This window comes from Lethenteron reissneri, chromosome 26 (assembly GCF_015708825.2).
Source record: "Lethenteron reissneri isolate LAM-NWPU_2019-01 chromosome 26, ASM1570882v1, whole genome shotgun sequence".
Lineage (NCBI taxonomy): Eukaryota > Metazoa > Chordata > Hyperoartia > Petromyzontiformes > Petromyzontidae > Lethenteron > Lethenteron reissneri.
Genome location: NC_083804.1, coordinates 24,109,101 through 24,122,214, shown reverse-complemented (window position 1 = coordinate 24,122,214; position 13,114 = coordinate 24,109,101).

Below are 13,114 nucleotides of genomic sequence, written 5' to 3'. Positions count from 1 at the left end.
CACGCGGCTGACAAGGGGATGAACACTCAACGGGACCTCACAGACGGGGAGTATGATCCCACTCGCTGTGCTGACATGTTATACTCTGGCCACCTCAGGGACCAGCGGGCGTATTACGTTGCACATGTCCGTGTGAGCCTGGCACCAACTCTTGCTTCCAAAGCGTGCGTCACCGGAATTGCCCCCCCCCCCTATTGTCTGGCTGTTGTCACACGTGGCTCACGCGGCGCAAGGTGCAGAATAAGCCGCGGGGCAGAGTGACCCGCAGCTCAGAGACGCAGTGAAGGGCACGCGACCAGGGAGGGCCCTCTGTGCTGAGCGCGTTGCTGTCCACCGCATTGTCTGGGCCGCATCCACACGCAGCCGGGAATATTGAAGTCAGCAATAGTGGCCGAGGAAGGTGTATTCCATACTCTTTGGTTCTTTCGGTAAAGTCACGTAGGTAGAAAAAAATAATAGATCACGACGTTGGATCGCAACAACAAGCGACCGACTGAAGACGGTCGCTTGTGGTTGCGATCGAAACGTCGTCATCTATTATTTTTCTACCTACGTGACTTTACCGAAAGAACAAAAGAGTATGAATTCCTGCAGTCACGAACGCTTCAAATCAAGGTGTATTTCAGTTGTGCCGTAGTGTTCACACACTCATCCGTCATGCGCTTCACAGGGTGCGAAAGAAGCTAAACATACAGGCATACAAGTATGGGACAATGTGGGCCCCTCGACACGGTGACTGCACTGTAGTAATCAAATGCGGACGAGCGCCCGCCGTGTGAAAGTCGTCAAGTTTCCGCGTTTGAAAGTCATCGCCACACGAAGCAGCCAAGCGCCTGCCCGGCAGGACCGCACGCGCTGCTACAGCAACGCGGTTTACGCCAAGAGCCAGCCCAGATCGTAGATTACACACCCCAAAGACAAAGATCCCCCGTGTAGCCTTAACTGACAGTTGGGGCAAGTGCTGTTAGCGAGCGCCTTGTAAAGGCCGGCACGGCACACGAGGGGGGGCAACACCACGTCTCCCCAGTGGCGATGTTTACACACCACAGCACCAGGAACTAATTTGAGGCTGAGTCGACCTAGGGGAGGCCCATGACCGGTTCAGATAAACGTCGCCGGTGTTGGCCGTGAGCGGGAATCGAACTCGTGTCGCCGGGTTCGTGGCGCAGCGAAGCGCTCGCCGTTGCACCGCTACACGACCGCTCCCCACGTGGACACACGCACGCGCACGTGGGCGACACGTGGCCACAGTTGGACTGCAATAGATCGATCGGCGTTAAATGTGCATTGATTGATGTACATTGATTGATGTACATTGATGTACATTGATTGCGTACGCGTGTCCTTCGCAGAGGGTTTGGCGGCTTATCCACCGCACCGCCCCTCACATTTCCATCCCACCACCGCCTGAGGGCTCCGAAGACCTCTGCCTGATATTGCCACGACCGGCGATCTCGGAATCTGAGCTGCAGCGCTTGGATGGTGAACCACCACCACCAGCGGCAAACACGCACGTGCCACTACCACCACCACCACCACGCACGTGCCACTACCACCACCACCACCACGCACAAGCCACCACCACCACCACCTCCACGCACGGGCCACCACCACCACCACGCACGATCACCCCCACCACGCACGTGCCACCACCACCACTGCCACAGGGCTGCGGGCCTCCGTGGTGGACGGTAGAGAGGAGTGCGGCCACATGAGTCGCTGTACTGTACTTCTGCGCTTCTGTATCTATGCCCCTCGCCTCCAAGGAGCGTTGTGAAGTTGGAGTCAAAGCAACTCCCGTCACCCGTGCGACTTGGTGAGGCCATCGTCCGGCGGTCGACGGGTTGGCACCAAGGGGCTGCACGAGGATTCCGTTCCTCCAGCATCGTCAAGTGGCACAATCAGCGATGAATGATATAATTCAGTGGTCTACAATTTTTTAGACGTCGTCTGCTTCAGAGATGAAATGTGCTGTTTATTCTGGATTTTGATGTGCTGCATTCAAATATGACAATTTTTTTACATTTTACGTCTATGTATATTGTGTAGGTAGTAGAGTTTTACCAATAAATGGTAAGCCTAGGTCTTTTCATGTGTTTATGGTTGCTTTACATGATAACATGTTGCCTGTCCAGTTCATGTAACACTTACAAAATCAGCAAAATGCTTATATAAATAAAATGTACTATGAAACAAAAAGCAAAAAACGATTATGTATATAGTTTAGTCCTTATTCAGTGTCTACTCGGCGCTTCTTGGCTTGTCCCTTGTATTCATTAAATGGATCATCTCGTGTCACCGTCCAGCAATAGTCTGCAAGCAGTGATGGGCTCCATTTGCCCTGATAGCGTTTCTTCATTGTTGTAATGTCCTGGTGAAATCGCTCGCCATGCTTGTCGCTCACTGCTCTGCAGTTCGGTGGGAAAAAATCTAGATGAGAGTGAAAAAATTAATCTTTACTGACATGCTTGCAACCAAGGCTTTTGTATGCCTTGAGGAGGTTTTCCACCAACTCTCTGTAGTTGTCTGCCTTGTTGTTTCCGAGAAAATTTGTTTCCACTAACTGGAAGGCTTTCCATGCCGTATTTTCCTTGCCACGCAGTGCACTATCAAATGCATCATCTCGAAGAAGTTCACGAATCTGAGGACCAACAAAGACACCTTCTTTTATCTTAGCTTCACTTAACCTTGGAAATATTTCACGAAGGTACTTGAAAGCTGCCTGTGTTTTGTCAATGGCTTTGACAAAGTTCTTCATCAGACCCAGCTTCATGTGTAATGGTGGTAGCAAAATCTTCCTTGATTCAACAAGTGGTGGATGCTGAACAAGTTTTCTCCCAGGTTCCAATGACTGTCGGAGTGGCCAATCTATCTTGATGTAGTGGGAATCTCTCGCACGACTATCCCATTTGCAAAGAAAACAGCAGTACGTTGTGTATCTAGTCTGCAGACCGAGCAAGAGAGCAACAACCTTCAAATCGACACAAAGCTGCCACTGATATTGGTCATAGTTTATGCACCTCAAAAGTTATTTCATGTTGTCATAGGTTTCCTTCATATGGACTGCATGACTAACTGGAATTGATTGCAAAACATTGCCATTATGCAGCAAAACAGCTTGAAGACTCATCTTCGATGAATCAATGAACAGTCTCCACTCATCTGGATCATGAACGATGTTGAGGACTGCCATCACACCAACGATGTTGTTGCAGGCTACAAGATCACCTTCCATTAAGAATAATGGGACAATATCTTTTTGATGGTCACGGAACATGGAAACCCTAACATCAACTGCCAGTAGATTCCACTGCTGAAGGCTGGAGCCCAATAGCTCTGCCTCTTGGGAAGTTCCAAATCCCTGACAAGGTCTTTTAGTTCACCTTGTGTTATGAGGTGTGGTTCAGAGGAGGAGGATGGGATAAAATCTGGGTCACGTGTCCTTGATGGTTCAGGACCAGACGTTTCATCCTCTTCCTCGTCTGACTCAAGTGAGAATGATTCTTGTGCATCAGGAACCGGCAATCCTTCTCCGTGGGGTACTGGGCATATAGCTGATGGAATGTTTGGATAATGCACAGTCCACTTTTTCTTCTTTGACACACCTTTCCCAACTGGAGGCGCCATGCAGAAGTAACAAATGCTGATATGATCTGTTGGCTCTCTCCAAATCATTGGCGCTGCAAAAGGCATATATTTTCTTTTCCTGTTCAACCACTGGCGAAGATTTGTTGCACAAGTGTTGCAGCATATGTGTGGGGCCCACATCTTGTCCTGATCTCCAATTTTGCAGCCAAAATAAAGGTTTCTTAACCATAGTGGTTATACTGTGCTTGTGATGCAAAGGTCACTTCACCACAAACATAGCAGAAGTTATCTGCTTTGTTCACACAAGTACGAGTACATCACTGCTCACTTTGGCTAAACAGAAATGTGTCCCTTTGCAAAATCAAACACTGACAAATAAGAGAGACCGACACTGTATGAGTTTTAGAGCTGATATAGGGCAATTTGATTGCATCATCCATGACTTCTAGGAATAACATGATGGAATTCATATAATTTATGACACAATACCAGGTTCAGATTGCATCATTCATTGTTTTGCTAAAAAAGCAAGTACTGTCCAAACCCAGTCATAGACTTATTCATAGATCCAGTCAAAGATGTGTTTTAAATTTCGATTTAAAGCTTTCGTGACTGCAGGGATTCATCTTCTTGGTTCTTTCGGTAAAGTCACATAGAAGGGAAGTAATAAAATAATAAAAATAAAACACAATAAAATAATTCTGACGACGTTTCGGCCACAATGCAAGCAGCCGTCCTCAGGTGAAAACCAGGTCTGTCGAGGCGACAGAGTCTGAATGAAACAGCACACGAGCTTGGAGCATATATATAAGCTGGGCGCCTTGACAAAGGAATTTGCATATCAAGAGGAATTTAGCATATTTATGGGAAATCCAGGAATGTGATTAGTACTGCATATGCAGGATTAACAGCATCAATACTTTAGTTGTTTACGTTTTGGTTTTAGTTACTGCAGCTACATACTATTAACACTCCTTCCCTTTATTAATGCTACCCCTATCCCCTCCCTTTGATGCTGAATTAGTACTATTCACATACCTGCATTTCCCATATCCTCTCCCTTTGATGCTGTTAATCCTGCATAATGCACATGCATATGTAGTACTAATCACATTCCTGCATTTCCATAAATATGCTAAATTCCTCTTGATATGCAAATTCCTTTGTCAAGGCGCCCAGCTTATATATATGCTCCAAGCTCGTGTGCTGTTTCATTCAGACTCTGTCGCCTCGACAGACCTGGTTTTCACCTGAGGACGGCTGCTTGCGTTGCGGCCGAAACGTCGTGAGAATTATTTTATTGTGTTTTATTTTTATTATTTTATTACTTCCCTTCTACGTGACTTTACCGAAAGAACCAAGAAGATGTATTTTAGTCATTTCTGGTTTAGATTGAGATCCCTTCCCTTTATCACTCACTTATCCTCACGCCATTCCCAAGTCAAGGGTCGTACACACTGACCAAGTAGCATATCTTGAAAGCGAGAGCCAATCAACAATTTTAAGCATCATTTTCATTCTCAGTGACCCAGAAGTAGTCAAGTTGGACTAAATTTATTTCGGAAGCATTTTGGCTGTAGACCAGTGTAATGGGGGCGAGCCCTTGTCCAGCAGTCGAAACGGGGTTACAACCACGGGGCAGGTCGCGTTCGGTGGGGTAACGTATGGGTACTGCCACCTCTACCAAGGGGGCCCCCGCAGTGTGGAAGAGTAGACCAAACTACCCGCCAGAGCTCTCTTCCCCCGTCAGCAGTGGTGTGAGCAGGCAATTGAATGGCTGAACCTTCATCGTTTGAGTGGACACAGAGCCAGTAGAGTGACTGCTGTAATCATCAGAGGCGATGTGGGAGGGAAGGGGGATTTCATTATCAAAATGCAGGGCTTGTGTGAGTAATAGAGGGGATTTACGGGCAATCAGAGTGAATGCAAAAGCAGAATGCGAGTCGGGAGGACTTGGTCCCAACCAGCGGACCATTACCCACGCCACGTAAAGCTCGCTCGCTCGCTCGGCCAGAGCGAGAATGTTGCTGGATTTTTAAGAGCGAACGAGGTCGGTTGAGGAGACTGCCAATGACGTGGAGCTGTACACAGAGAAGGGATGGGAAAGATGGGGGGGGGGGGATGACATTCGCTAGGTCGTTCCGCGAGGTGCTGAGAGTGACGCGTTCCGCGGTTGACGATCGACTCTCAAATGTCTGAGTGAGTTGAGCCTTGGCGGGAAGGGGAATAACAACCGACACGGAACAAACCCCACGCCATTCTCAACAGATGATCTCTCTCAACCGGCAGCCAAGCGGGTGACTGGGGGACGCAGTGTTTGTGCGCCCTGGGCGGGTTGGCCCGGATCGATAGCTCGGGCCCCCGGGGTTGGTTTTCCACGTAGAGGTTGACAAAGTTGTTGTTGTTGTTGTTTTTGTTGGTCTTCGTTGCCGTGGGGTGGCGTCGGATTTGTGTTGACGTTGGAACGGCGATCAATTCCACATTCAAACTCCAGCACGTGAGAACTTTTCAAAGCGCGTTTGCATCAATGGACAAACACCGCATTGACGAATCGCGCGCGTGCGTGTGCGTGGTGACCCGGTGTTTGATGCACACGCGGGGCTCGGCGAGCACGTGTCATGTCGACGTGAAGGCTGCACGTGGACGCACCACGCGCCATCCCCTCGACTGGCTGACCGAGCACGGTCAGCGCAGCGGCACGTGCACGAGGCGTGATGACGACACAAAGAGGAGGAAGAGTTTGTCACGCCTGAGATGCGTGTTTTGTTTCAAGGGCAGGTGTAGCTGTGATCATAGCAATTATAAATAAACACAACTGTTGTCATGACAAGGTGCACGATGGTGGCCGCTGTCAAACGCAGCACATCTGGTAACCACACTGCAGCCTGAACCTGGCTACCTGAGTTCGATCCCTGGCATCAGTGGTAAGTGAAATCTGAACCGGTTACCCCCCCCCCACCCCATACCAGTATTCCACCAACCCGCACTCACCAGCATAGTGAAGTGTGGTGAAACAATCCCCAAACTGACGTGGCGAGGCAGTGGACAGGTGGTGTATTTTAATTCCCTATCAGGGCTGGCCAAGCTCGCGGTATTATATACAAGTGGCGATACGGGGAGGAGGGAAACTGTTCGGCACATCTGTGGCATAAAGGAGAGTGTCTTTACAATATATGAAGTAAGCGGAAATGCCTTGGTCCTTTATTCAACCCCTACATCCGTCTGCATCTCCATAAGTCAACAATTTGAAGTGCGTTTGTTCTTTTTTTCTACATCTGAAAGTTTACCGTGGCCCATAAAAAATAACGAAAGCATAACATGAGCGTCCTTGGCTTTCCTCCCAATAGTAAGTCAAACAAACACAATAAATCATTGTCCATTATCTTCCTGAGCTACACCGGACCCAAGGGAATTGTTACCAATAAACTTCTGCCCCTCCCTTCTGGGCACCAGAGACACGGACCCCATGCCAACACCGCCATGCCAACACCGCCATGCGCGCAGAGGCTGCAGGAAGGGCGCTTTGTGGCGTGGGGTTGAGTGGCAGGGATGAGCGCTGCGTTGGGACAGAGAGCACAGAGGTTGAGTGGCAGGTCACACGATCTCGTGAAGCAGTGGTTCTCATCCTGTTTTCGGCTACTCTGCCCACCTTGTTGAATTCCGTTTTAACCGAGTAGCAGTAACCCCCTTTGCCTGACCCACGATGGCTTTGAGAAATATAAATGAATAACGAACGTCAACATTTTTACCAATTGTCCAATGTGTGAGGAAACTGCAAGCGAATGAAAAAAAAATGTCAACGGACGCTTCGCATGGACGACGTGAGTTGTACGCGCGCGCTGGTTCTTCTTGGAAGCCAAAATTGTTTACGATCAACGAGTTTAGAAAGGCATTTTATATAGTTTGTAGCAGGGGTCCTCAAACTACGGCCCGCGGGCCACATGCGGCCCGCCGAGGACATTTATCCGGCCCATGGTCACTAATTGGGCTGCGCTTGTGAGCACTCATTGGGCTGCAGTGGTGGGCACTCATTGGGCTGCGCTGGTGAATGGTTCAATGGGCCAATTGACTGGACTTGCCCCCCAGGCCTAAGGCTGCCAGCCCTCCCCTGGCTGCGCTTGACTGGCTCTCCCTCCCTCAGCTCCCTCACTTGCCCCTCGGCTCCACTCCCAGTGATATTCCTGTGTGCTGCGATCTGTGAACAAAACTGCAGGTGTAATTAATTTTTGAATGGCACCCACACCAGTGTAAGCCTGGGGTAAAAGCGGAGTTCCCCCAATCAGACTGCATTGATGGGCAGTGCAGTCTGTATGTCTCTGTGTGGGCAAAGTTATTGCTGGTATATTGTTTTTGTAGCGCTGTATATATATATTGGTATTTTAATAATAGCAATTTTGACTCCCTAGGAAAGAATGATGTCAAGAAAGAGAAAAAATTGACTCGGAGTGTAGGATATTCAAAGAACAGTGGACTTATGATTACGTTTTCATGCAGTACAAGGAAAGAGCTGTGTGTCTGATATGCCAGAATATAGTGTCTGTGTTCAAAGAATACAATTTACGTCGACACTATGAAACTCAACATAAAGATAAATATGATTATTTGGTCGGAGAAGTGAGAAAAGATAAAATATTAAAACTGAAAAATACATTAACAACTCAGCAAAATACTTTTGTGAAGCAGAAGCAGCTAAATATTTCATCACTGCGAGCAAGTTTTCAAGTTGCCAAGCTAATAGCGTGCACTGGCAGACCATTCGTGGAGGGAGAATTTGTTAAAGAATGCCTTCTTTCTGTTGCCAAAGAGATGTGTCCAGAGAAGGCCGATTTATTTAGTACAGTGAGTCTTTCAGGACCTACAATTACACGGAGGATTGAAGAAATGGGAGACAATTTGCATCAGCATTTGCAAAACTCCACAGAAAAACTTTCCTATTTTTCCTTGGCACTCGACGAAATCAATGATGTTCGTGATTCTGCACAACTTCAAATTTTTATTCGTGGGACGAATGACTATTTCGAAGTCGCAGAAGAGCTTGCTGCACTGCAAAGCATCAAAGGAACAACTACAGGAGAGGATATCTATGAAAAGGTTTGCCAAACTGTGAATGGTTTGGAGCTGAACTGGGCTAAACTAGCCAGTGTGATAACTGATGGTGCTTCTAGCATGGTGGGGTCTAAGAAAGGAGTAATTGCTCGCATTAACCAAGAGATGGACAAACATAACCATTCTCATCCAATAGCCATACACTGCCTCATCCACCAACAAGCGCTGTGTAGTAAATCACTGAAGTGGAACTGTTATGAAAATTGTGGTATCTTGTGTTAACTTCATTAGAGGTCATGCACTAAACCACAGACAATTTCAGGAATTTCTGTCTGAGCTAAATGTTGACTATGAAGATGTTCTGTACCACACATAAGTCCGTTGACTGAGTCGAGGGAGAGTTTTGAAACGCTTCTATGACTTACTTCCACAGATTACAGCTTTTCTGCTTTCAAAAAACAAAGAAGTACCAGAGCTCAATGATGCAGAATGGAAATGGCACCTTGCCTTTCTGACAGATGTAACAGAGCTACTCAACAGTTTCAATGTGCAACTTCAAGGAAAGGGGAAGCTCATCTGTGATATGCAATCACGTGTCAATGCATTTGAAGTAAAATTAGGCCTCCTCATCAAACAAGTGAAGGATGAAAACTTCTGCCATCTCCCCACAACTCAAAATCTGTTAGCGGAAAAACCATTAGTTGCATTCCCAAACAAAACATGTGTGGATTCACTGGAAAAATGGCAAAAGGAGTTCCAATTTAGATTTAAAGAGCTTCATCTCCATGAACAGGACATACAGCTTTTTCGTAACCCATTTTCTATTGACATTGAAAATGTGGATACAATTTACCAAATGGAACTGGCTGAACTGCAGAATTGTGACTCTGAAAGACGCATTCAAGTCAAGCAGCCTTCATAATTTCTATGCATCTCTCCCCTCTGAGACATATCCTCATCTCAGGAACCATGCACTCAAAATGGCAACCATCTTTGGCAGCACTTATGTCTGTGAACAGACTTTTTCCTGAATGAAACATTTGAAATCTCCAACCAGATCTAGACTAACGGATGCACACTTGCATCACTTGTTACGACTAGCAGTGACAAATATGGAACCGGACATTGACCATCTCATTACCCAAAAGCAGGCCCATAGTTCCCATTGAAATACTGGCAAGTTTGTTGATTTAACTTTACTTGTTCTTCATTTGAAATATTGTATTTATTTCCGTTTTGTTTCTTCACTTCAAAATAAGATATATGCAGTGTGCATAGGAATTTGTTTATAGTTTTTTTTAAACTATAGTCCGGCCCTCCAACGGTCTGAGGGACAGTGAACTGGCCCCTGTCTAAAAAGTTTGAGGACCCCTGGTGTATAGGTTAACATATAACTTTACATGTTTTACATTGGCTCATACATAATTGGTCACCAATGGCTCTAATGTAATCACCTCACGTACCCCCTGGGACATTGCCACGCGTAACCCCGCCCCCCTAAGGGGGGTCCGCGTGCCTCCGGCTGAGAACCACCATTGTGACGTAGAGCAGAGATGAAGTCACGTGACCGCGGGTCACCATGACGAGCAAGAATGTTGCTTGGGCTGCGATGGAGGCAGAACTGTTGCTGAGATGCTCACACACGCGCGCGATTGTCTCCGCGGGGTTTGCGCTCTGCGTTATGATTCGGGGAGGCGGCTGATGAATGTCACGCTGCGTTGCACGCTCTGCTTTTATCGCGTCCGCGTGTGTGTTTTTTTTATTGCGAAACTTTGGAGGAGATTATCCGCAGATATTTTCCCAGAAACGTTTTTTTTTACTTTGTGATATCTCCTCCTCCGCCTCCCTCCTCCTCCTCTTTCCTCCCTCCTCACTCCTCGCTCTCCCTCCTCTCCAGAGGTTGACACTTTGCTTACGTTTCTATTTCTAATCTCCGGCAAGATTAAGCGGCCCCCTCGTTGCGCCCCCGCTGCTGTGCGCGCGTCACTCCACTGCTGGATGAACGCCTCCTGCGCGCCCTCGCCAGTCGCTCATGGGGGTGGGGTGTTGTTTGACCATACTTCACCACGCTGGGCAAGCGCGCGTGATGTGAGCCGTGACCGCGAACGTGCACGACTCTCTGTCTGCATGCGCACAATGTGCGTACAGAGCTCTGTACGTATTGTCCAGGCAGGCTGCTGCTCGCGTGCATGTGGCTTTGAAACGCCGTGGGGATGCTGCAACAACTAAAACACATGCAGAGCGGGCTCAAGTGAAACTTTTTATGATCTGAAACCACGGCGTTGCGGTTTTTAACATTTTAATTAAGCTCCATTACCTGGAGAGAGAGAAAAATAACAACAGAGAACGCAGAAATGAAAACGAAACGGATGTGAACTTCTCGAAATCAATGATGATCTCTACGCCTCCTTCCCGTATTTGTCTCTTCGCGTGGCCGCACATCCTTGCTGTGGGTAATTATTTGTGTCTCTTCTGAAACAGTGGTTTTAATGCGAGCAAACTCTGGACTGGATTCGACACTCAGCACCTCGTCGGCAGAGCGGCAAGCCATCGTGATGGCGTTACGCGACGCGACGAGAAGTATACGCTTTGGTTGTTTCGGTAAAGTCACGTAGATGAAAAATATAAATAGTAATAAAATGAAAATAACTAAATTAAATCACGACGTTTCGGAGGCAACACAAGCTTCTGTCATCAGGTGGAACAGCCACAGCAAAAATTACTACTCACTCACTACAGTAATGTTGCTGTGGCTGTTCTACCTGCTGACGGAAGCTTGTGTTGCCTCCGAAACGTCGTAATTTAATTTAGTTATTTTCATTTTATTATTTTTATTTTACATCTACGTGACTTTACCGAATGAACCAAAGCGTATGGATCCTTGCAGTCACGAAAAAATCTAGCGATGAGAAGTGGCTGGCGTTTGTTGTTTTTCATCATCATCGTCATCATCATCAGGCAGGTTACCACTGTGAGCGGGAAGGAGCGCTCAGCACTTCCTGCGAGCTGAGCCTCCGATTGTTCGGGATGCGAGGCGGAAAGGAGGAGCGGTCGTGAACGGAAAACAATGGAGCAGCACTCGGAGCTCCGAGATGCCAAACGACAGCTCCACACTCTGCCGTGTCCTCCTCCGTCGACAGCTCGAGCCGGCAGCCACCTCCACGGAGCCGCGACGCGCGCGTGGCTCGCGTGTCCGTGCTCTCCGCGGGGCTAAAGCTGCTGGGCAATCCTGGGGCTCCGTGTGAATCGGGGCAGACGGCTCACAGACGGCTCACAGACGGCTCCGCGAGCTGTTGCATCATGCGCTGTCCGGCCGGGGTGAAGGAGGGAGGTGGGGGTGGCGTTCACTCGGCTCTGGGGACGATGACATCATCGCGCTCACGCCACGTTCCTCCTGGGCCGGTGGGGGGCGGGGGGTTTCTTTTGTTATGTTTTAAAGATGAGAAAAAGGCCCCCTAATTCCCCTTCCCCCTCTCCTCTCCCCCTAGAAGGCGCTGCCAGCAGCCCCAGGCGAGAAGGACGCTCCTGAACGAGACACGCGGAAACCGGCCCGAGAGCTGCGCCGAGCCTCGTCACGGTTGGCAGGGGACTTACAAAAACATGTTATCATCATCATCGTCGTCGTCGTCATCATCGTCATCATCATCATCGTCGTCGTTGTGCGCAAGAACTGAACATTCTCTCACCTTCATTTATAAGTGGCGCGTTTCAAAATAAATGTCATAGGTGTGCATTTCAAATATAATACTAATTTTTGCGTGCTGTATATAATTAGCTGTGTTTCCTTGTAATCCAATTCTGGTTATAATAATAATGACAATGATAATCTCATCCAACACATCAGCCGGTACTAAGATTATTAGCTCTGTTAAGAATGTGTTGGACTCAGATGGTGGTAAAGTCGACTACAATGACAAGTTACACACCGCGGACAGAAACAATGACTTACAGACACCATGCCAATCCACTGCTGGATGGAAGCCTCCCCCGCTCTGTCGATCGTTGGGGTTGTTCGACCAAACTTCACCACATTGGGCAGTGCTGGCGCGGCAAAGACAGTATACTTCTAGTATACACCGTGTATATAAGCATAAAACAAAGTCAAAGATTCCCCGTATAGCCTGAACAGGCTGTTGGGGCAAGTGCTGTTAGCGAGCACCTATGAAGGCCGGCACGGCACACGAGGGGGTGGGTGGCCAGCACCACGCCCGGCCCCCCTTGTCTCCCCAGTGGTTATGTTTACACACCGCACCAGATACTCATTTGAGGCTGAGTCAACTTAGGGGAGGCCCACAACCGGTTCAGATAATCGTCACTGATGTTGGCAGTAAGCGGGTATTGAACTCGGGTCGTCACGGTTCGTAGCGCAGTGCGCTAGCCACTACACCACCGCTCCCCACATAAGTAGATACATATGCACGCACACACACATACATAAAATATATATTTACATTCAAACGCCCATATTGCGATTCTCACG